The 20,852-nt window shown below is 42.9% G+C and overlaps 1 protein-coding gene across 6 annotated transcripts in view; it reads left to right on the plus strand.

The window, feature by feature from the left end:
* LOC129495550 (ly6/PLAUR domain-containing protein 6) overlaps window positions 1-20,852 on the plus strand; it is a 135,977-nt gene that overhangs the window by 57,462 nt on the left and 57,663 nt on the right. Inside the window, exon 2 of one of the 6 annotated variants that reach the window (XM_055303181.1) lies at window positions 12,585-12,707. The exons of the other annotated variants lie outside the window; for them this stretch is intronic. The gene's annotated coding sequence lies outside the window, so the exon portion shown is untranslated. The remainder of the gene's footprint in view (window positions 1-12,584; window positions 12,708-20,852) is intronic. 6 annotated transcript variants of the gene reach the window in all.

The raw sequence follows: 20,852 nt of genomic DNA on the forward strand, positions 1-20,852 counted from the left end.
TGAATGCTTGGCTTTCTTTTTATAAGATCACTGGCTGCACTTGAAATCTGTTGTTCACACAGCTTTACCAAAGTCAGATACTTTTTCTCCTTGTCTGTGTTGTTGTTTTATGAGCTGCTCAACTCTATTTTCAGTAGCATTCAAGTTAATGGTACCATGACTTATATTAAAAGGGAGATTAAAAATTCTCAACAACCTGGTGACCTTAAGCCTTCCAAATCCTAGGCTAGGCACATTATCTTTCTTTTCTCCTGCAAGGACTGGGGAAAGTTCCAGAAAGTTCCTCGCCCGACAGAATGGGTTACTGCTGTCCTGCACACTTTGTTAAGCTTTACAGTGAACATTGGCAGATCAAGTTACAGCATAGGACTTACAGGTCAATTATGCCATGATTTTAGGAGGAAGGGAGAGTGGCCGAGAGGTTAAAAAAAAAACAAAAACAAAACAAAACCAAAGCCTTAGCTTTTAAAGACTTATGAAATTGTAGTTCCTTTGTGACATTTGATCGATCACTTTTCTTAATTTCCATTCTGATAACGATCTCCCTAGCCTTTTCCTAAGAAACTCCTTTCATGGCAGAAACACTGTCCCGTGTATGCCTGAGAGACACAGGGCCAGTCATACAGGGTGGGGGACAATGGAAGGTGTCCCTGTCTCTTTGAGTTGATTTGTTAATGTTTTCTCGGGCTTTCTGAAGTCCAGGTATCTGCAGAAGTTATGATTTTAGGATATAAAAATATTATAATCACAGCTAGGCATGGAACCAGCTTCAGAGAGAGAGAGAGAGAGAGAGAGAGAGACTGAGTCAGACATTTGGAGGATGAGAACCAAGTTAGTGAAATATGAAAATTAGAAACAGAGAAGCCCAAATGGCCCCATGCATTCATGAATGTCCCGAGGAGGAAACATCTGTGCTTGTCTGCTTCTTGGCTTACAAACTGAATCCAGGCGTATTTTCATCACAGTGGTTGCATTTGAATAGGAGTGAAGGTCACCAGGATTAAGGGTTTTGACCTGTCAATGTAATGGGGTTTGGGTTGGCGTCTTTATTTTTGGTCTGTAAAGTCTTTTGTTAGATGCAAGGTTGATCTCCCCCTGAGAAGGCCTTGAGTGGTGGTGGATCAGCTCCGTGTTTCCAGGGAGTCCCTCCTCCTGCTCTGACTGCCGCCGTCCTGTCGGGACTGGAGCCGAAGCCCTCCCTCCTCCCTCTGAGGCTGCGATGCAGGATGCCCTCCAGTGCTGGGTGGGTAGCCTAAGGGCATGCTCTCTTGGGGTCCAGCTAATGGACCCCTTGTCTATCCCTGGGTTTTGACCATTTACTACTTAGCCTCCTAGCATTTCCCCAAACAGCATAGTATATACGTAAATGCCCTGGAAGCGTTCTCTCCTGCTTGTTAATTATATGCAGTTGATTATGATTATTTTGCCTTGAATCCGTTGTCAGGAGATATTCTATCCAGGTAGTTTCCTCAAATGTTGGACCTTGTGCAGTTTTCAAAATGCTCCCTACTGGAAATTGGAAAGACACTATGGCCAGTTTTGAAAGTGCGCACCCCCGTAACCCTGCTGTCGAGTCTGGCCTTCTGGCCTCTTTCTCCCAGCACCTTCTTCCTGCTTCTCTACTTGGAATAACCTCTTGTCCAGTTCTTTGGAAAGGGGAAGAAAACCCTTGTCCCTCAGGAGAGCCCTGCACAGTTGTAGCTGTGAAGCCACGTTCCCATATCACTGTGGGATATTCAGCAGTGCCCAGCTTCTCCTCTGTTCCTGTCTTCTACTCATCTAGCACGTGCTCTGGCTCTGTTCCATTGCAGGTTTTCACGTTGGCTCATCCTTCCCTTGCTTGCTGGCCCTCTGCCTAGTCAGAGGCAGCCTACTCTTCTGGCTTTCTAGAGAATTTTGGGGGATGTCCCTACTTAGAATTGTTGCAGCCATGCCCGCCTCCTCCTCCATGCAGGCCCTGTGGCTACTGCTTGACCCAGGACATGTGGGTACATGTCCTACTTTATATTTAAAAACCTCAGGATCTGAAGTCTTATGAGAGCCCAGTTCTGTCTCCTGGCTACCATGGGTCATTGGTATCCAGCACCAAGTATTACAGCCCCTCAAGTCAGTGGGCAGTAGTTGAATGGAAGTATTGGTAGAGTAGTTTATAGACGAGGGGCAGGTTGTGCGTGATGCGATGAGTACCATTGTATTCATACGTCCACGCTCGTTTGGAGATAGTCATCAACGATGACGACCTTTAGCTGCTGAGCACATACACCATCTTAGTGCTTTAACTGCTGTAGGTGCATTCTCTCGAACATTCACAACAAGCCTGTATGGCAAGCATTAATATTCCCATTTTACAGATGAAAGAGTTGAGACACTTACCCAAGGTGAGTGGAAGAATCAGTGTCCTTATGCAGGTGCATCGGATTTCAAAGCCAAAGCTTTCCGTTACGCTGTACTGCTACGTGTTGACAAAGAAAGAATCCTGGAGTGATCCTTAGTAATCCATCTCAAGAGCCTTCTCTTGAATGTGACACCACATTTGTTTGTTGATTGATTGATTCCTTTTTTTTTTTTTTTTTTTTGCTATGTGTCAGGCACTAGAATGGACTCCAGAGTTTTAAAGGTGAGTTAAGCTTAACCTTGTCCCTGAGGATCCCATAGTTTAGTGGGGGAACCTCTTGCTCAATGCCACTGATTTAGCGTCTGGTATATAGAAACTGTCTTTGAGCTTTCTCTTGTTTCAAACCATTTTTTCCCCTTGATTATGAAAAGAAAAAAAAAGTTCTTGCCCTGAAGTAACTTAATTTAGGGGATGGCATAGACTATTATGGAAATTTGGAGGTTTGTATGGGGCTTTAAAAATTAATCTTGTTACTGGAGCTGTCACTGGCTTTCTGCGTTGAAGTCAGATTCCATAAAAGGAGCTAAGACAGCATATGTTTTATATTTACATGCTCCCTCACAACCTCTAAAATACTTCCCAGGTACGTTGATTTGATTGATCCTTATAAGGGCAGATTTTTGATCCGTGATTCACAGAAGTGATTCTCAGACACCGCTCGCAGTGTGTGATCAGCCCAGTGTCACCCTAGGTTCTCTGCCTGCAACATACCACTATTCAATGGGAGGAAGAGGTTTGCTGGGAGAAAGCTTCAGGAAGGAGAGAAGGTCTGTCAACTGGAGGGAGATGCGATTGGAAATATTCTGCCTCATTTGGGGGGAAGTAGAGAACAAGGAACGTGCATTTAGCAGGACAGCAACTGGAGTGAGCCAGCAGTTTGACAATGGTCAAGTCATTGAGCAGAGCGAAGCCCCGGGAGCAGGGGGTCAGCTCTGGCTGCCGTCACGGAATACTAGGGACGGGGTGGCTTAAATGACAGAAAAGAAATGTATTTCTCCAAGTCAGGGCACAGTGTGTGAGTGTGTGATGTGGGCTCAAGGGGCACAATCAACGTGGTCGTGGTCGTTTGCACTGAATGAAGTAAGTGGAAGGTAAGATTTCTGCAAACTTCAGTCTTTCCTTCAACGTCTTGGCAACGCAGTGCTTCTAGGTGCCCGGAGGAAGAGGGAATAATGATGGCACAGCAGTGAGTGTTATTTGCACTGATACAAGCAGAGGCTGCCATACAGAGAAGTTATGTCTCTCTCTCTCTCTCTTTTCTTTCTTTCAGCCATACAAAAGTCTTGAGTACCTATTATTTTGAAGTCCTTTAGATCCAAATTTGACCCCCTGGGAAGGTTCTCTGTCAATGAAAGGATATCACTGTATGGAGGACCCCACTAGAAAATAGGATCCTTGCACACTGGCTCAAGTGCATGATGAAAAGTGTATGACCTTGTGTTCTTTCCCTATTCCTACCGCAATCAGGTATAGCTTTGCGTAAGTCTTTCCTTCCTTCCCAAGTTAGGATGATTCACTGATGACTATAAAGCCCTTTTCCATGGTAATTATAATCAGAGTTCTGAGCACATTTATGCATCTATATAGCTTTTCAGTTTTGTACTTAAGTGGGTGCCATCCGAAGTATTTTGAGGTCTGATTTAGCTCTACGAGTTTCCAGTGAAAACCCATTCTTGTGTTTCTAGCACTTTCAGCAGCAAGGTAACGGAGCTGATCTGGTCGTAAATGACTATGGTGAGCGGATGACTTCAAAGCTCTTCTCTGTGTGAAGATAGTGTTATTTCCTCCTCCCAACCATAGAAGCATCCATTTTCAAAATAATGAGCCTCATACTTGCTCTTTCTAGGATATTAGATGGTACTAAATAGCCAGTTTATCAAGAATTCAGGCTCACTGAGTTAGCAGGCATAGGGGTTTTCCAGCCTCTAATGGGGGGGGGTGGTGGCAGGGAGGCCTCACCAGGAAAGGGGTAGAGCCAAGTGTGGTCGCCTTTGCCTCGTGTGGGCAACTGGCAGGCTGCAGAGCCAGGGGTGCGGCAGGGAGCTTTTTGGGCACAGCATTACTTAAACATCAGAGGGTATTATGCGCAAATCTGAGCAAGATTAAGGGATCCAGGTTGCACTGTACAGCGAGGGAGGATGAGATTGGCTTTCCCCAGCTAGAAAGACTGGATACATTTTAAGAAGTATTTTAACCGCAGGGATTTCTAAATTCTCCTGGAATCTGTTACCATCCATTAACTCCCAGGGCTCTGAAGCCCTGACTGTTGGAGATATGGCAGGATCAGGGTGATTTGCCAGCCTTTGCGGTGGGGTTTGGATACTAAGGCGCCAAGCGAGACTGGAAAGGCTCCTGCAGACCTGATGACGGAGGTAGGGAGATCACCCAGAGCCTGCCTGCAAATCAGGTGGCTTGACAGCCTCGAATAAGAAGTGCAGTGATCAGCTACGCTGTCCCGTTTCTAGCAGGACGACAAGAGTACTTACGAGAGCCTCAGGTTGGAAATGCTGTTGCTTCAACTCTTAATTCATGATGATGTCATCTCCCGCCGTACAGCTGTGTGGAGGACAACAGCTGATAACGCCTTTTTCCGCTGCATGAAGGTGATTTTAGAGTCATCAGCGATTCTGTGAGCTTCCCTTCACTTGGGCTATGCTTTTGCTACAGCTAGACAAGAGTTGTCAGAGGGCGACCTCTGCACTCCTGGAAATAATGATAGCAGTGATCATGATTGGGTGTGATAGGCATGTGCTATGGGCTTTCATCCTCCGCCTTATTAAAACTTCACACACAAAAATACGAAGACCCTCTGACTTGACATCCACTTGAAATACATTTTAAAACTAAATTTATACCATGAATGTGTCCTTCACAATCTGAACTTTTTTTTAAGATGAAACTTATTTTTTACTGATTATATAAAGGAAAAATCACCTGAAATCCATGCTTCTGTGATAACCACAAATAACATTTGGGTGCCCCCCTTTCATCTCTCTCTCTCTCTCTTTCTGTGTATCTCTTCCTCTACACAAGCACACTGGTGTATGTGTCTGTGTGCAAATAATTCTTCATAAATTAGATCCTCTTAAACATTCGTGCACTGAAAAATTACATTGTTTTTTCTGCCTCCCTTCGCATCGATGCCCCCACTCTACCACCGATCATGTTGAACAACCTAGTTTCTGCATCTGTGTATCTCCGCATTTCTCTCCGTGTGTTATATAGACATTTACAAATATATACATTTATGTTTTGTTTTGTACAAAGAGACATCCTTCAAAGCAGCATTAGTCATGTGATCAGGATCCAGCATATTCACAATCCTAAATAGTGAACAAGACATTCCAAAAATAGAGGGGTTACTGTAATATACTCTGAATCTTACTTCCCTTACTGACCAGTACTTCAGGGACTTCCATTGTTGAGATGGCATATATCTCACTCATTCTCTTCAGTGACTTCATAGTAAGATGGGGGCAGGGCTTCCACCTAATTCTTATTTTCTGTTTGCATGATATCCTATTGTGAGATGCTCTCTCCACAGTGGATCACAATACTCACTCTGTCATATAGAAGCTTCTATTCTAAGAATAGTACCAATGATCGAGGGCAGGGGGCTACTCCAGAAATGATACTGGGATTCATTTCTGGGCTTTTGAGTCTGTTCTGTTATTCATTTCCATGCCATGTCTTTGCTTTTTTGGTTAAATTTTATTTATTTATTCAAAAGTGAGAGAGAGGAAAAAAAGAGAGGGAGGGTCAGAGGGAGAAGCAGGGAGCCCTACTCGGGGCTGAATTGCAGGACCTGAGATCATGACCTGACCTGAAGGCCACCCAGGTGTCCCCTCCATACCAAGTTTTGATTTTAATGGATTGAAGTCTGGTATGGCCCTTCCTCATTATTCTTTCTCAAAAATTTATTGCCAATTTCTGAACGTTTAATGTTACCTAAACAGATATGATAACCACTTAAAAAATTTGGGATTCTAATTGACATTGCATTAAATGAATATATGAATTTTTAATTTATATACATATTTCTAATCTTTTTTTGCCTTTTTAAAAAAATTATTCACGAGAGACACAGAGAGAGAAAGAAACGCAGAGGCACAGGCAGAGGGAGAAGCAGGCTCCATGCAGGAAGCCCAAAGTGGGACTTGATCCCGGGACTCCAGGATCATGCCCTGGGCTGAAGGCAGCGCTAAACCGCTAAGCCACCCAGGCTGCCCTTTTTTTGCCTTTTTGATGCTATTATAATGCTATTATATTTTCCTTGCAAATGTGGAGAAAAGCTCTAAACTTCTAGCTGTCTGATCAAACTCCTTCCTTGATTCTAGTAGTTTTCATTTTTGAACCAGAAATTCATTGGTTGGAATTTCTGGGTATATAAACATCATTGACAAAAAAGGAAAATTTTATCTCCCCCCTACTCTATTTATACTATTTTCTTTTTTTCTGTGCGCTGTTGAATTGTAATGATAATAGCAGGTATCCCATTTTATTCCTGACATTGTTTAGAATGGTGTTTGCAGTTGATTTTCAATAAATAGTTATTTTCATATTCAAGGAGTTTCTCTCTATTTATATTTTACTTTGAGTCTTATTAATACTAGCTGTTGAATTTTACCAAATGTTTTTTAGAACCTATTGATGTAACCAACCACTTTTCTTCCATGCATCTGTTGCTATCATGAATGATGTTAATGGAATTGCTGGTGTGGAAATGGCCTTGTTGGAGTATATGCCACTTGATCACTGGCAGTATCCATTTCATTTACTTTGGGATGTGCTTGCTAATATTTTACTTAGAATTTTTATAAGTGGGATAACAAGCAAATATTTATAAGTGGGATTGCTCTGTGGTTTTCTTGTATTGTACTGTTTTTATCAATTTTGCTTTAAAGGCTAAACCAGTTTTATAAAATGGATTTAGGGGCTTTCTCTAGGTTTCTATAGTCTTGAATAATTTAAATAACATTTTTATTCTTTGTAAGTTATATGGAACTCACTGTAAAATCCTGTTTCCATTCTCTTCTTAGTGGTAGGAGTTTAACCACTTTTCCAGTCCCTCCTACGATAATTGACCGATTCAGTTTTCTACATGAGTCAGTTGTGTTGATATATATCTTGTAGAAATTCAGACCAAGAACTTCAGGATGCATTTGCTTCTTTTTCTTTCTTTTTACCTTTCTCTTTCTTTCTTTCTTTTTTTTGGGGGGGAGGGGCAGGGGAGAAGGAGAGGAAGAGAGACAAGAGGAGGGAGAGAGATCATCTTAAGTAGGCTCCATACCCAGAGTGAGCTTGATGCCGAGCTCAGTCTCACAACCCTGAGGTCATGACCTGAACTGAAATCAAGTGTCAGATGCTTAACCGACTGAGCCACCCAAGGGCCCCTGCTTCTTTTTCTTCTTCCTGCCTTCAGCCTTGCTCCTTCTCCACTCCTGCATTTCCTTTCCTTCTTGACTATGACTGTTATGTCTGCAGCCTGTCTGTTATTTCAGAAGCCTTTCACATCCAGTTAACATGCTCTCAGTTATGGTATCTATACTATCTTAGATTTCACAATATATTTGCAAGATATACTTCTTATCATTGTTCTTTCTCCTTTCCCTTTGCCTCTCTCTTGAGGTCTCTGCTCTGATGCATTTTTGTTGCATTCGAGTCCTTCCCCCTATTTTTTACAGATGAAGCAAGGAATTTATTTATTTTTGAATTGTTGCAATTCTCCAAGAATTTTCTTTCTAGCTGGGTAAGCCTTGGACAGTTTAGCTTACTGGGCCCTTAGTTTCCTTTTCTGTAGAATGGCAGTACCAATAATAGCTACCGGGTAGGAATATTGTAAACACTAAATGCGTTAGTGTCAGTGTTCCGGTCACCTACTGTTAAATAATGAACTACCCCAAAACAGCAGTGCAAACAACAACTTACTACCTCTCGTGGTTCTGCGGCTTAGACTTGGCTGAGCCAATCTTGTTTGGGGGCTCTTGTGTGGCCAGAATCAAATAGCAGCAGAGGCTGGAATGGTCTGAAGGTTCAGCCAGGCTTGATGTCCAGCATGGCTTTTTTCACTCATGTGCCTGTTTTTCTCATACAGCCTCTCTCTTTATCCAAGAAGCTGGACTTTCCTACATGGAAACCCCCAGGAGGCAGAAAAGTGCCAGTCCTCATAAAGTCTTGGCTTAGAGCTGGTATACAATGACACTTCTACTAGATTCTATGAAATGGGAGACTAGACCCCATCCTGAACAGGCGTGAGTGAAGGGGGAGGGAAGGAATTAATGGAGCCACCTTGTAGACGAACTATCACAATAAGTGAAATGTGTAGAATTGAACCTGGCAGTGAATAAGTGCTCCATGAATATTAACTCAGTGGTACTATTGTTGTGGTTATTAATTTTTTTGTGTGGTTATTAAATTAACTTCAATATTTCCTGTTACTATGGGAAGTGAAAGATATCTCGGATGGGCATAGAATTCAGGGAGTTTGATTCTTTCCTCTCAATAGCATGCAGATGAAGTCTGATGTCAGTCTAATTCTCTTTCCTTTATAGGCAACTTGTTATTTTTTGTCTAGAAGCTTTCAATGTTTTTCATTAAGATCAGAAATAAGACAGCTATTACCGCTTTTTAACAGAATTCTGGAGTTTTTAGAAAATATGAGACAAGAAATGACAGGAGGAAATATTAAAAAGGAAAAGTAAAATTTCCTCTTTGAGCTGATGATTATTTTTAGAAAACCCAGGAGGCTCTATTAAGAAACACTAACTAGAATTAAAGAGGGAATATAGGAAGATAAGTGATTATAGATAAACACATAAAAACCATAGCTTTTCTTTTCTTTTCTTTTTTAGATTTTACTTATTTATTCATGAGAGGCAAAGACACAGGCAGAGGGAGAAGCAGGCTCCCTGTGGGGAATCTGATGCAGAACTTGATCCCAGGACCGTGGGATCATGCCCTGAGCTGAAGGCAGACGCTCAACCGTTGAGTCACCCAGGCGTCCCTTTAGTAATCATTCTTAACTTCAGACTGGATAAGCTCTTTCACCCTGCCAACTGTAGTCCTTTTGCAAGATTGGGACATTTTCTTCTATGGTTTCTTGAGTGTTTGCCTTTCCTCCATCTACTTCTTTCTCTCTGCATGTTCTTGTGATTTGTATGACTGTGATATGCCAACTGCCTTTTTTTGGAGGGAGGGAGATTTGCTCTTTTATAAGGTTCTGATGTTCCTCTTTTGGAAGACTGTCCTCTATTTTAGGATAGGATGTGGATGGCAGAAAGTGGCTCTGTGTGTGTGTGTGTTGGGGGGCGTTATTTTGTCTCATGACTGTCCTAGAAGTGCTGGCAGTGAGAGATTTCAGAGAGAGGCTGCTTTCTTCTCTTTAGAACATGTTCTTGCTACCTGGGAGACTGGGGGAGGAGCGTGCAGGAGGTTCTTTGGGGGACGTCAGTGGAGCACAGACAGGTGGAGCGGCCCACTGGCCAAGCCTCAGGCTCATGAAGTTGTAGCTGTTCAAAGTGTTCTATGCCTTGACTTGAACGTTGAGGGTGAATGTAGCAATGAGTAAGCCACGGAAATAATAAGACAATAATAAGCAGAAGATAAGTGGTGTTGGTCAAATAGGATGGATGGAGGAGAAAGATGATAATTTTTTTTAAAAAGGATATAAAGTGATTCCATTGCAAACTAAAGTTTTCTAGAATTTAAACAAAATGCTTTGTAAATGAAACATTCTGTAGATATCAAGAAATCGTTAGCAGTGATTGCCTCTGGAGAGGGGGCAGTGGGATGGCTGGAGGATCAGGGTGAGAAGATGACTTCCTTATCTTTGATATTTAACCCTACATCACTTTGACACATCATATATGGATGTAGTTATGCAATTGAATGTGGAATGGAGTGGGCTGTTAGAAAAAAACCTAGTAGTGGTGTTAGGGTAGGCTGGAAATTTTCTGTTTCCAAATTACAGGGAATATGGCATTTAATTTGGAAGGCAAAATGCATCTTTATTTTTATTATCTACTAATGAAACTACAAGAGGATTAGTGGTGCCTGTAACTTTGTCATCAGTAGAAATCTAAAATATTCTCAGATAACATTAGAATTGTTACAGACATCTTAAAATATCATTTATGCTCATCACTGCTTGAAATTATGATCATTATTAGCATCACCACTAGAGCTTGATACTTAATGTCATAATAAAGAAGCATATATTATTGCTATATCACAAGTTTGTGTATTTTTCTATTGATATTTAAATATAATTGGTTTGCTTTGTCATCCTGTGTATTTCACTTTATGCATTTAAAAATACTGCTTTGGAAAAAAAATAAAAATAAAAATACTGCTTTGGGAAAGGGTCCATTGGTTTTCACTAGACAGATAAAGGGATATCTGTCCCCAAAAGAGTCAAGAACTTTTGGGATATAGACTGTTGGGATAAACCGGTCTGGAAGTTCCAAGTGGAAAAAAAACATTTCGGAATACAGAGCAAAGTATATAAATAAAAGGTCAAAATCATTAGGGAGGTATTAAGACACTTGGCAGACAGCCTGACCCTTCCCAGATGGACAGAATGGAATCCTTCATCGTAAAAGGATAAATCTTCCCAATAAGTGTGGTTGGGAACATGGTTATGTCTGCTTTGGCTCTTGGTGTTGCTTTCCTTGTAGGGCCTCTTAAAGAAAAACGCGACATTGGCAAATCGTTGGAGAACAGCTTTGTGTTTTCAAGTTAAATTTTATGTCCACAGAACTCCCCAGGCTCAGAATGGCTGTCGGGGGTCAAGCCCCTTCCTGCAGCCCGTGTGACTGTCCCTTGAGAACAGCTCCCTCGGCAAGAGCCAGGACTGGAGTGGCTGCGGCCCGGCCGGGAGGCTGGTGGGAGTCCCGGGACCGCTGCCGGGTGCTCTGGACCTGGAGGGACGGGTCGCCCTCCGCAGGGATCCGCAGGCGGGGGGCATGTCCTCTCCTCTCCGAGTGCTGCTCAGCCCGCCCTCCAGGGGTCCCCGGCTCTTACCATTTTTCCTGGGGTAACAAAGAACTCCCGCCTGGTTGTCTGCTGATTATGGGTCTCAGCTGGGGTTGATGTAGCAAAAGGAGAGCATTGTCAGTGCTTGAGACTACTGATTGTGTGACCGCGTAGGAAAGCAACAAATGCAGGGTGTGTGTGCATGTGCGTGTGCGTGTGCGTGTGTGTGTGTGTGTGAGAGAGAGAGAGAGAGAGAGAGAGAGAGAGAGAGAGAGAGGAAGGGAATGGAGGGAGAGGAAGTTCATAGTTCTTTTTTCTGGAGGATGACAGGGAGAAAATCTTGTCTACACAAATTTTTTTTAAACCCTGGGATTATGTATTCATGTGATTTTTCCCCCCAGAGGAAGCTGCCAATGCTACTGGCCATTGTGATAGTGGCTTGTTACCTCTTGATTAAATACCATTTAAACTTTCTGCTAGCACAATCGTTAATAGTGGCTGCTGCTCAATTATAGCAGCACTTTTTAAAAGTGCCAGGACATCCTTCCTTTCAGGTTTTGATAAAAATGGAGGATTCAGGAAGGTTGCTTTTGGGTATTAGTGTTTGCTCTAATTTGGGACCTTCCCCAGAATATGCAAAGAAACAAACAGCAATGCGGCGATAGTCTTGCCGACGTGCGTAGGGCGGTGTCTGCATGCATCCGATGCGTCCACACTGCATGCATCTCATGTGTCCACTCCCCCGGGTGCACTTAACAGGGCCTGACTTCCCTCTGGGACAGATGTGAGGCTCTGCGAGACCGGTTTTGTTCCCTCTTTCTGCTCCTCCTATGCTCCCCCCCCCCCCCATGACAATCGCACCTCTGGGCTTCTCACTATATTGCCGGCAGCAGAAAGGGCGAAGGGCAAGGAAGGAAGAGCAGAAGCCACATGGCGGGGTCGGCTCTCCTGGAGCCCTTCTGTGGCTTCCATTGGCATCTCATCAGCCTGGACCACGCCGCCCCATCACCAGGCCTGCAGGGAACTCTGGGGAGTGTATTTCGAGTCAGGCCAGCTGCCACCCTGAACAAAATTGAATCTGTATTTGTAACAAAGAAGGAGTGACTGGATCTGGGCACGTAACCTTCAGCCTGGCACGAGGCCCTTACCGCACCCCTCTGTCTTCACTCCAGCTGTCTCTTGCTCATGTGTCAGGGCTCTTTGTCTTCTTCCCCAGGACCCCCCGGTGACCCCCAGGAGGGGTTCAGTGACCATTCTCTGGGCATCGTTTGGCTACACAGCTAACGTCACACCTAACCTACCTCTGTCATCTGGAATGATCTGTTTTGTGACAGATGTTGTAAGTACTGTTGGAGGAGGGTTTGTGTCCAACTTCTAATAATCCCAGTTGCTGAAACAGAACTTGGCCCACAGTAGGTGTTTACTTAAAGCACCTGAACTGTTGAAAACAGGTTAAGCTTACTGAAATTCAGGGATCTCAGAGCACTTTTAGTTTTTTAAAAATCCTTTTTAAAAATTTTTCCGTTTTGAGGTACAATGTATATACGTTTATGAGTGCATCTGTTGCATATGTAGTTTTAGATGTTTTTAATCTTGTAAAACATGTTGGTTGTTGGTGTCAGTGTACATGCAAGTGTGTGTGTGTGTGTGTGTGTGTGTGTGTGTGTGTGTTTGTGGTTTTTATCTGAGTGCAGCTGTTAAATGCACCGGTTATGTCCTATGGCACCAAGTGTTTTCAGAATCATGAACCAAGTAGGGTTTAGAGACAGTGGCCTCAGACATGGAATTCCAGTGCTGTAATGAAGGTGCAGCTCACCCCGACCCTGCTCCTGGGATGTTGGAAGACAAATGACGTTGTTGACCTGAAAAGTGTTTTGAACTCTTACCTCTCCAAGAGAAAGGTCCTATGTTAATTCCTGGTACACTTAATCCTCTATTCCCCATGTCAATAGGGGGGGAAAGAGAGAGCAGATTGTCTAAAGGTCATTGATTCTTGATCTTGGAATTCAATGATAATATATTTTGGATGTTGGCAGGAGACCAGTCTCCTGTGTGGGTACATGAGGCTATTGCTAATGCAAGGCATGAATTTGCATTATCAGTTCCTGTCTAAGCCGTATCAGGGGCAGGTGGGGTAGAAGCAATTTGTATCAAGAAGGGCCAAGTCATGTGCGATACGTTTACATCTCTGGCTGTCTTGAATTCCATCTTTGTTTTCTGATTAGATCATATGAACCTGGGTTACATTTCAGTCTTTAACTGGAATGCTTCTGTGAAGAGTATGTCCAGATCCTGGGCAGGGCTACTGATGAAGTCCTCAACCACGGGGGGCTCATGAGTGAAGGGTTGGTCAAAGATCCCTGTGTCCCAAAGTGTGGTCCTGAACGAGCAGCGTCAGCATCACCTAGGAAACCTGTTAGAAATGAGAAGATCCTCCCACCGTGCACTTACTCAGTCACGAACCCTGGCAGTGAAACCCAACAATCTGTGTTTTAGTGAATCCTCTGGGTGATTCGGATGCAGGGTCAAATTATGGTTAAGGCCATAAAATCAAGATGTTTCCAAAGTGTCTTGGATCATGTCTCTCAGAATTCAGCCCCAAGTAAAAAAAAATCTTTGACAAACAGGCAATAAGAATGACATCAACCATCATGTTTCCCCTTTGGCCTTCTTCTTTAGGAAATGTGAAGCCATGCGGACTGCTCAGTCACAGTCAGTACATTTGCCGGGGCTTTTTATTTCCTCTTCCTTTCCATGAATTTTATTTGCTGCTTTTATTTAATAGCCTTACTATGAGTCTTTTATTATAGGCCTTCTCAAATCCATTTTTCTAGTAAGTGGGTTGGCAGCGTGGGTGGGATATAATCTGAAATAAATTGACTCACTCACATGGTGATTGGCAGAAGTATTTGACTAAGAAATGTACTAGAGAGTGAGGGAAGCTAGCATGGAATTAAACAGATCTTGCAGAAAACACCGTGCATGCCCTTGAATATTTGTACGTGGTGAGAAGACGCAAACAGCATAGAAACATAGAAAATGAAAGTAAAAACCTCCTTCCCTCTTCCAGGGTGAGGCCTTCTCCCCAAAGAGCATTATTAAGAATTTTTTAGGTATTTTTTTCAGAAAATAAAGGTTATGCGTAGAGCCCATATATATATTTATGTATTTCCTTTTTTGAAAACACAAAAAGGACCATAGTGTACTTTCTCATGTGCATCTCCTTTTTTCCCCTCCATAATATATCATGTAGATCTTCTTCCCCCCCCCTTTTTTTTTTAAAGATTTTACTTATTTATTAGAGAGAGAGAGACAAAGAGAGGGAGCACAAGCAGGGGGAGGGGCAGAGGCAGAGGGAGAAGCGGACTCTGCAGAGCAGGGAGCCCGATGTGGGGCTCGATCCCAGGACCCCAGCATCATGACCTGAGCCAAAGACAGACATTTAGCCAACAGAGCCATCCAGGCACTCCAGTCTTCTTCCTTTTTTTTTTTTTAAGTTACACAATATTCCTTTGTATGGTATGACTTTCACTTATAAACCTCCCTGTTGTTGTTAGATATTTAAGTTATCACGAGCATTCTCCCCTGTATTATCTTGGCACACTTTTGAAATACATCTGCTGGGTACATTGTTGGAAACAGAATTTTTGGATTAAAGAACACATACATTAAAAAAATTGGTAGATGCTTTTTAATTACCTTCCAAAAAAAGATAAACTAATTTGCTTCTCAAGTGAGATTGTCTTTTTCCCACACACGCATTAACATAGGGCTTTATCGAATCAAAGTATTTTGCTGGTTTTATGGGTGAATGAATTATATTGTTTTAAATCATTCTTTTGATTCACTTTTAAGTCTGATAAGGCTAAACATTTTTAAAAGATTTATTAGTCAATTTTAAAAAAATTTTTTTTTATTATTTATTTATGATAGTCATAGAGAGAGAGAGAGAGAGAGAGAGAGAGGCAGAGACATAGGCAGAGGGAGAAGCAGGCTCCATGTACCGGGAGCCTGATGTGGGATTCGATCCTGGGTCTCCAGGATCGCGCCCTGGGCCAAAGGCAGGCGCCAAACCGCTGCGCCACCCAGGGATCCCTATTAGTCAATTTTTATTTTATTTTTGTGAACTGTTGTTTAGGGATGATGTTTATCCATATTTTTCTTGATCTAAATCTAAAGTTTCTAAACCTGGAAATCTTTAAATCAGCATGGAAGTTGTGTTTGCTGTTGTCTTAATACCGATTTTCTGATTCTGCCTTAGGCTTCCTGGGTCTGTGTCTGTAATAGTCTACTTTTTCAGATAATGTTGATGATCAGTCACACTGGGACTGGGTCTGTGAGCCGCGTAAACACGGTACAGTATTCCAGAGAGATCTCTTAAGCCAGCGATGTGTCTGTCCTTTTATCCAGTTAACAGGAAATAAATACTCAGGATTGCATTGTGGGCATTGTGATCATTGGGAGCCAAAATACTGTCAACTTTTTCCATTTTTTAAGCTAAAAATTGTAAATAAAATTCCATTTCATCTTAGGATCCAAACTGTCTCATGTGGTGGGAATGGAAACAGAAGCTAGATAATAAATACTTCCAGGAGAATTCCTATGTGTGAATTACATGGCAGTGAAATGTGCGTCTTTCATAATCATGAGCCCCTGTTCCCCGTACCGCCATCTGAGTTGAAGACCAAACATAGTGATAATTTTTTGCTAGGTTTCTGGTATTTTTTTAATTTCCCATGTATTTTGATTGTTTTTGATGATGTCACACTTCTCAGAAGCTCTCTCATGTGGCTTGCGTTTTCCTTTCTCCCTGACTTCATAAAAGGTTAACATGTCATTAAGAATCATCCAACAGTTGGCCTTATCCTCACACAAGGCAAATTGAGATGATTTAGGGGGATGTCCAGCAAGGTCCTCCAGAACCCCCTGGTGCTCAGTAGCCCTGAAGCCAACATCCTTGTCTACAGCCTTTCCTTGCAGTCAAGTTTGTAAGTTACTGGGTACTTCTCCTACCCTCTCCTCTATCACATTATATAGGAGAATAGACAAAGAGAACAAACCTGCCCAAATTTTATCACGTATAAAGGAAAATGAACTCTTATTAAAAAAAAAAAGGAATTAGGAAGAAAAGAGAATTTCATCTTTCCACCGTGCTACAGATTTACTAAACCAGATTCTGTGGCCCAGTTGTTCATATCCCATTTAGTTTATTCTCCTTGCCCACTCATTTCTCCCAGATTTGCACTTTCCATTTGTTCTTGAAATCAGCTAACAGTTCATCTATTCTCTGGCATAAGCGTTTCCCCTGGGAGTTTACCATTTGATTGGCCTTTTAATCCAGTTGTTAAAATTCTCCCAGTGTGTTTCAAAGTGTTCGCCAGGGTTATTAGGAAAGTGAAGTTCACATATCTGCTTTCTGGAACTGGAACGGTACCAGGCAATTGATTTGCAGTGTGATTGGGAACCTGAGGGGAAGATGGGAAGAAGCATTTGGAACAGTTGCCAGGTTTACTCTAATTCTGGGCTCCATCCACACACCACACCTTACCCTGCAATGAGAACCCACTTGGGACTAGCTGAGTGCAGTTGTGCTTAAGTTAGGGACAGGGCCCACAGTAGCTATAATTGTATCTTTACAATGTATGACGGGTCTTCAGCAATCCCAGAATCTATGACCGAGTCTCCCTAGAAGTAGCTGTTGTAATCATGTTTCTTCATAAATTTACGTGATTAGAAATAGGACTTGATAAGCAATGGAACCTTGATAGTGTAGATATTCAGGTAAGAGAATTGTGTTGTACTTTTTGACTTCTTCCCCCAAATTAATCTGTTTTATGTCACTCTTCAGAACAATGCATTTCAGAGTGTAAGAATGAGAAACAGTTTTGAAGTGATTTTATTAAAGCATTTATTGCCAACTATTTATTAATATTTTAAAAATGCTCACTATATTTCTAAATCCTCATTTAGTTTCTACAATTGCATAATGAAAAGATTTCTCATAGATTAAAATCTTTCAAATAACCAGGTTATGGTTTAAGATGCTTCTTGGTATTTTATATATATTTTTTGTTTGCTTAAAAGATGTTAATGTTCTTTGAGAAATCAAGATGTTTGCCTTTAGTAGAGAATAAATGTATTAATAAAATCTTCTCAAGCAACATAACATTGTACCTTCTACATTTCTGTCTCTTCTACTTAATTATGATTTTCCTGTTTATAAGGGTTTGATTATTCCAATCGGAACCTCTGGACATAGCACAGGGTTTGGCCCATGTTAGGTCCTCAAATATTTGTTGAATAGAAGGATGAATTAGTTGCCTCTTTGGTGAGGTTAATACAGTCTGCAGTGGCAAGGGTTAAAAAACACTTCATGAACTAAGAAGACAAAATCTAGAATGTAATGATGAAGTTTCTTCAGAGAGGACTGCAGGTTTTAGAGACATCGCCGTGCGCTGAGCCTCCAGCATTCTGTCTACAAGGTATATTCCGTAAGGGTTGTGGTCGAAGCCATTAGTGTGTTTTAGGGTGGTGGACAGAAGCTGGCAGGTGGGAACCAGAGCAGTCAGTAGATAGTCTTTGTGTGACCTCCTGTTGGGTTTGGTTTTAATTTTGAATTAGTTTATAGCCTTTAAAATGCAGCAATCTCACAATAAAAATCTGGACTTCTAAGGGTCCAGATTTTTTTTGACCCATCAGATCTTGCCTCCCTAGGCCTCATGGCACCATTTAGCTGGAGCTGAGTAGTGGCTGGTCCTTACAGATGGACACATTCTAGACTCTGTCACTATGTAGCGGGAGAGCCAGTTTGCGGGATGTGTACCACATAGGATACCTAGATGGAGCCCTACGACCTGGTATAGGATATGAGGCATCTGCACCCTGTCGTCTGGCATATCCCGTTCTGGCTTGGTCATGCAAAAACAGAAAGAGTGAAGAAAACGGGGCCAGGCCAAAGTGTCCTGTGTATACTGGCTGCCAAACCTCAGTCGCCAAAGAGAAAGCAGAGGGGGGAAGAGCATTCTAGACGGAGAGAGTAGTATAGATTTTTCTAGGATTGAATGCAGAAAGTAGCATGCTCATTCCTGATGCCCGTGGAGTACACAGTGGGCAGGGGCTTGCTGGGAGCAAGGAGGGGATGAGCCCAGACAGATGGTAGAGGCTGATCATGAAGACAGTGAAAGAGATGTTGAGATGGGATTAGATGTGTAAGAGATTTATTGCACACCTATGAGGGAAAAGGGGATGGGCTGGGGGAGGCTGGGAGAGTGTCAGAAGCAGTACAGCCCCTACCCTTGGGAGGGACGGTCTTAGTCTATAGTGCAGTTCTCAGAAAGTTCAGCAAGGAAGATGGGGCACCCTCGAGCCAAAGCCGCCTATCAGAGGAGTCTCCTGTATTCCCAGAAAATGAACCAGTTTTATGTGCTGTCGTCACTGGCTAGGAGCAGCCTTTTGGAGGTGGGGCCTCAGTGTGAGTGTGGTGATGGATTTTGGAGTGCAGCTAGGGCTGTAGGTTAACTGTGCTGCCTACAGCCAGAAATCATGAGGCTTAGTCTCATGGCTCCTATAGTCTGCACTTCATGCCACAAAGACCTTCTCTATGCAAGTTCAAGGAGGAGCACCTCCGTGGTTCCTGTGGGCGGCTCTTCCTGAGAGGGAACTCAGAAGATGAGGCTTGGTCGGACAAATTATATCCCATCCTCGCTGCAGTTGATTCCGGGACTGCAATGGGTACTCCCCCTCTCCCTCCTAGGATACCCATTCTGGGTTTCTTACATCCTTGATTATCACCTTGGTAGGTCTGGATGGTTTACCTAATGGTGTGATTCAAATCTTCATTCCCAGGGGGTCTGGAACCTTAATGGTCATCCCCTTTTCAGACTAGGACTGCTGCATGTGTGTTTTCGCAGTCACACTGGGGTAAAGGAGTACCAGGAGGTACCCCTGAGGATCACCTAGGCTTTGTATGGGCTCCTCTCTGCCTACATTGTATAAAGGTAGCCTTGCCTCTTCCTCCTATGTAGGACCAGTTATCCCAGCCAGTATGGCATTCTTTTGGTCTTTGGACACAAAGAGTCCCAGGTGTCCCAGTGGGAGCTGAAACATGTAGTTCAGTAGGACCTCGCCATGTCCTTTGGTAAGATTATGCCCCTTTGTAGATGAGGATCTCCAGTATTACAGAGCTCAGAGCTGCATGGATCACTGGGGGTGATGGTAAGAGAGACCACTCCTGCTTCTACCCCTTGGTCTTCGGACTCGGTGTCCTTCCTAGTGAGGACACAGCATCAGATGGGAGACTCTAACCTGATGCACATGCTGCATCCTGTGGCTGGCACCCCATCCTTTCAAAGTATTGCCTCTGAGCTGGTGCTGTGCCTTCAGAAGGCGATTCCAGTGTTTGGGGAGGCCAGCTGCGCGGTCTTGGACTCAACGCTGTGTTGTGCAGGATCCCATGCCTGTGCGGCAGGCATTTCGTAAGCCCCTAGGTAATTATGCTGGCTGAGGTTCTGGTAGGTGTGATTAGGTCTAACAGAACCCAGCTTGTGCTGGGCAGTCCCCAATGCATGGTCGCTTGTTACCACAGACAGGAGCATCTGTTACTCGCAGGGCTCAGCAACACGCCAGGGTTGTTTTTTCCAAAGAGGTATACTTCCCTGCTGCAGATGGCATGGCCTTAATCCAGAGTCCCGGGGGCCTATTTTCTCATTCTCCCACTAGAACGCTCAATCTCCTTGTTTGTACATAAAAAATTTCCACTACATCTGCAAGCAGTGAGAACCATTCCAAATTTCTAACTGTAGAACTATAGGATCAGATCTCTGGTTTTGAAAACCATAAGATAGAAGTATTAGAATGAAAAGAAACTGGAGACGGGCAGACCAGTTTAGAAGCTATGACAATAGTCCAAACAAAAATTAAGGCCCTGAACTGAAGTTCTGGCCATAGGCGTGATGAAGAAGGTGGCACTGATTTGAAAAGCATTTAGAAAGTGGGATCAAAAAACCCCTGGGGGATGGGGGGTGTTGCATATCAGGAAGATAAAAATGTCCAGAAGAATTCTGGGGTTTTGGGATCTAGTGAGTAACCAAAAATTTTTCATGTGTTACGTTTTTGTTCTTTCATTTTGGGGTGGAGGGTCCCCAAGCACTATGCCACTAAAAGAAACTGAATCTCTGCTGAGCCAACAGTGCCCATGAACTCCATTTAGTCAGCTGGATCTTGCACCAAACCTCAATATTAATTTTTCTTGAATCAATTTCTTCCTCCAAAATTACGGAGCTGGAGTAAACCAGAAATATATTGAGCCGGAACATCAAATATTGTTTTCGTCTATTTTGTTTACCCTGGAACCCCAGAATGTAGACAGAGTAAATGTTTAATAAATGAATGAATTCTCCCAGATAAACCGATAATTAATTTGGAGTTGACGATGCTTTTGGGGGCCGTATTTAGAGCATGTGTTGTTAGTGGGAGATGTTGAACC

The sequence above is a fragment of the Nyctereutes procyonoides genome, unplaced genomic scaffold (assembly GCF_905146905.1).
Source record: "Nyctereutes procyonoides isolate TBG_1078 unplaced genomic scaffold, NYPRO_anot_genome, whole genome shotgun sequence".
Taxonomy (NCBI): domain Eukaryota; kingdom Metazoa; phylum Chordata; class Mammalia; order Carnivora; family Canidae; genus Nyctereutes; species Nyctereutes procyonoides.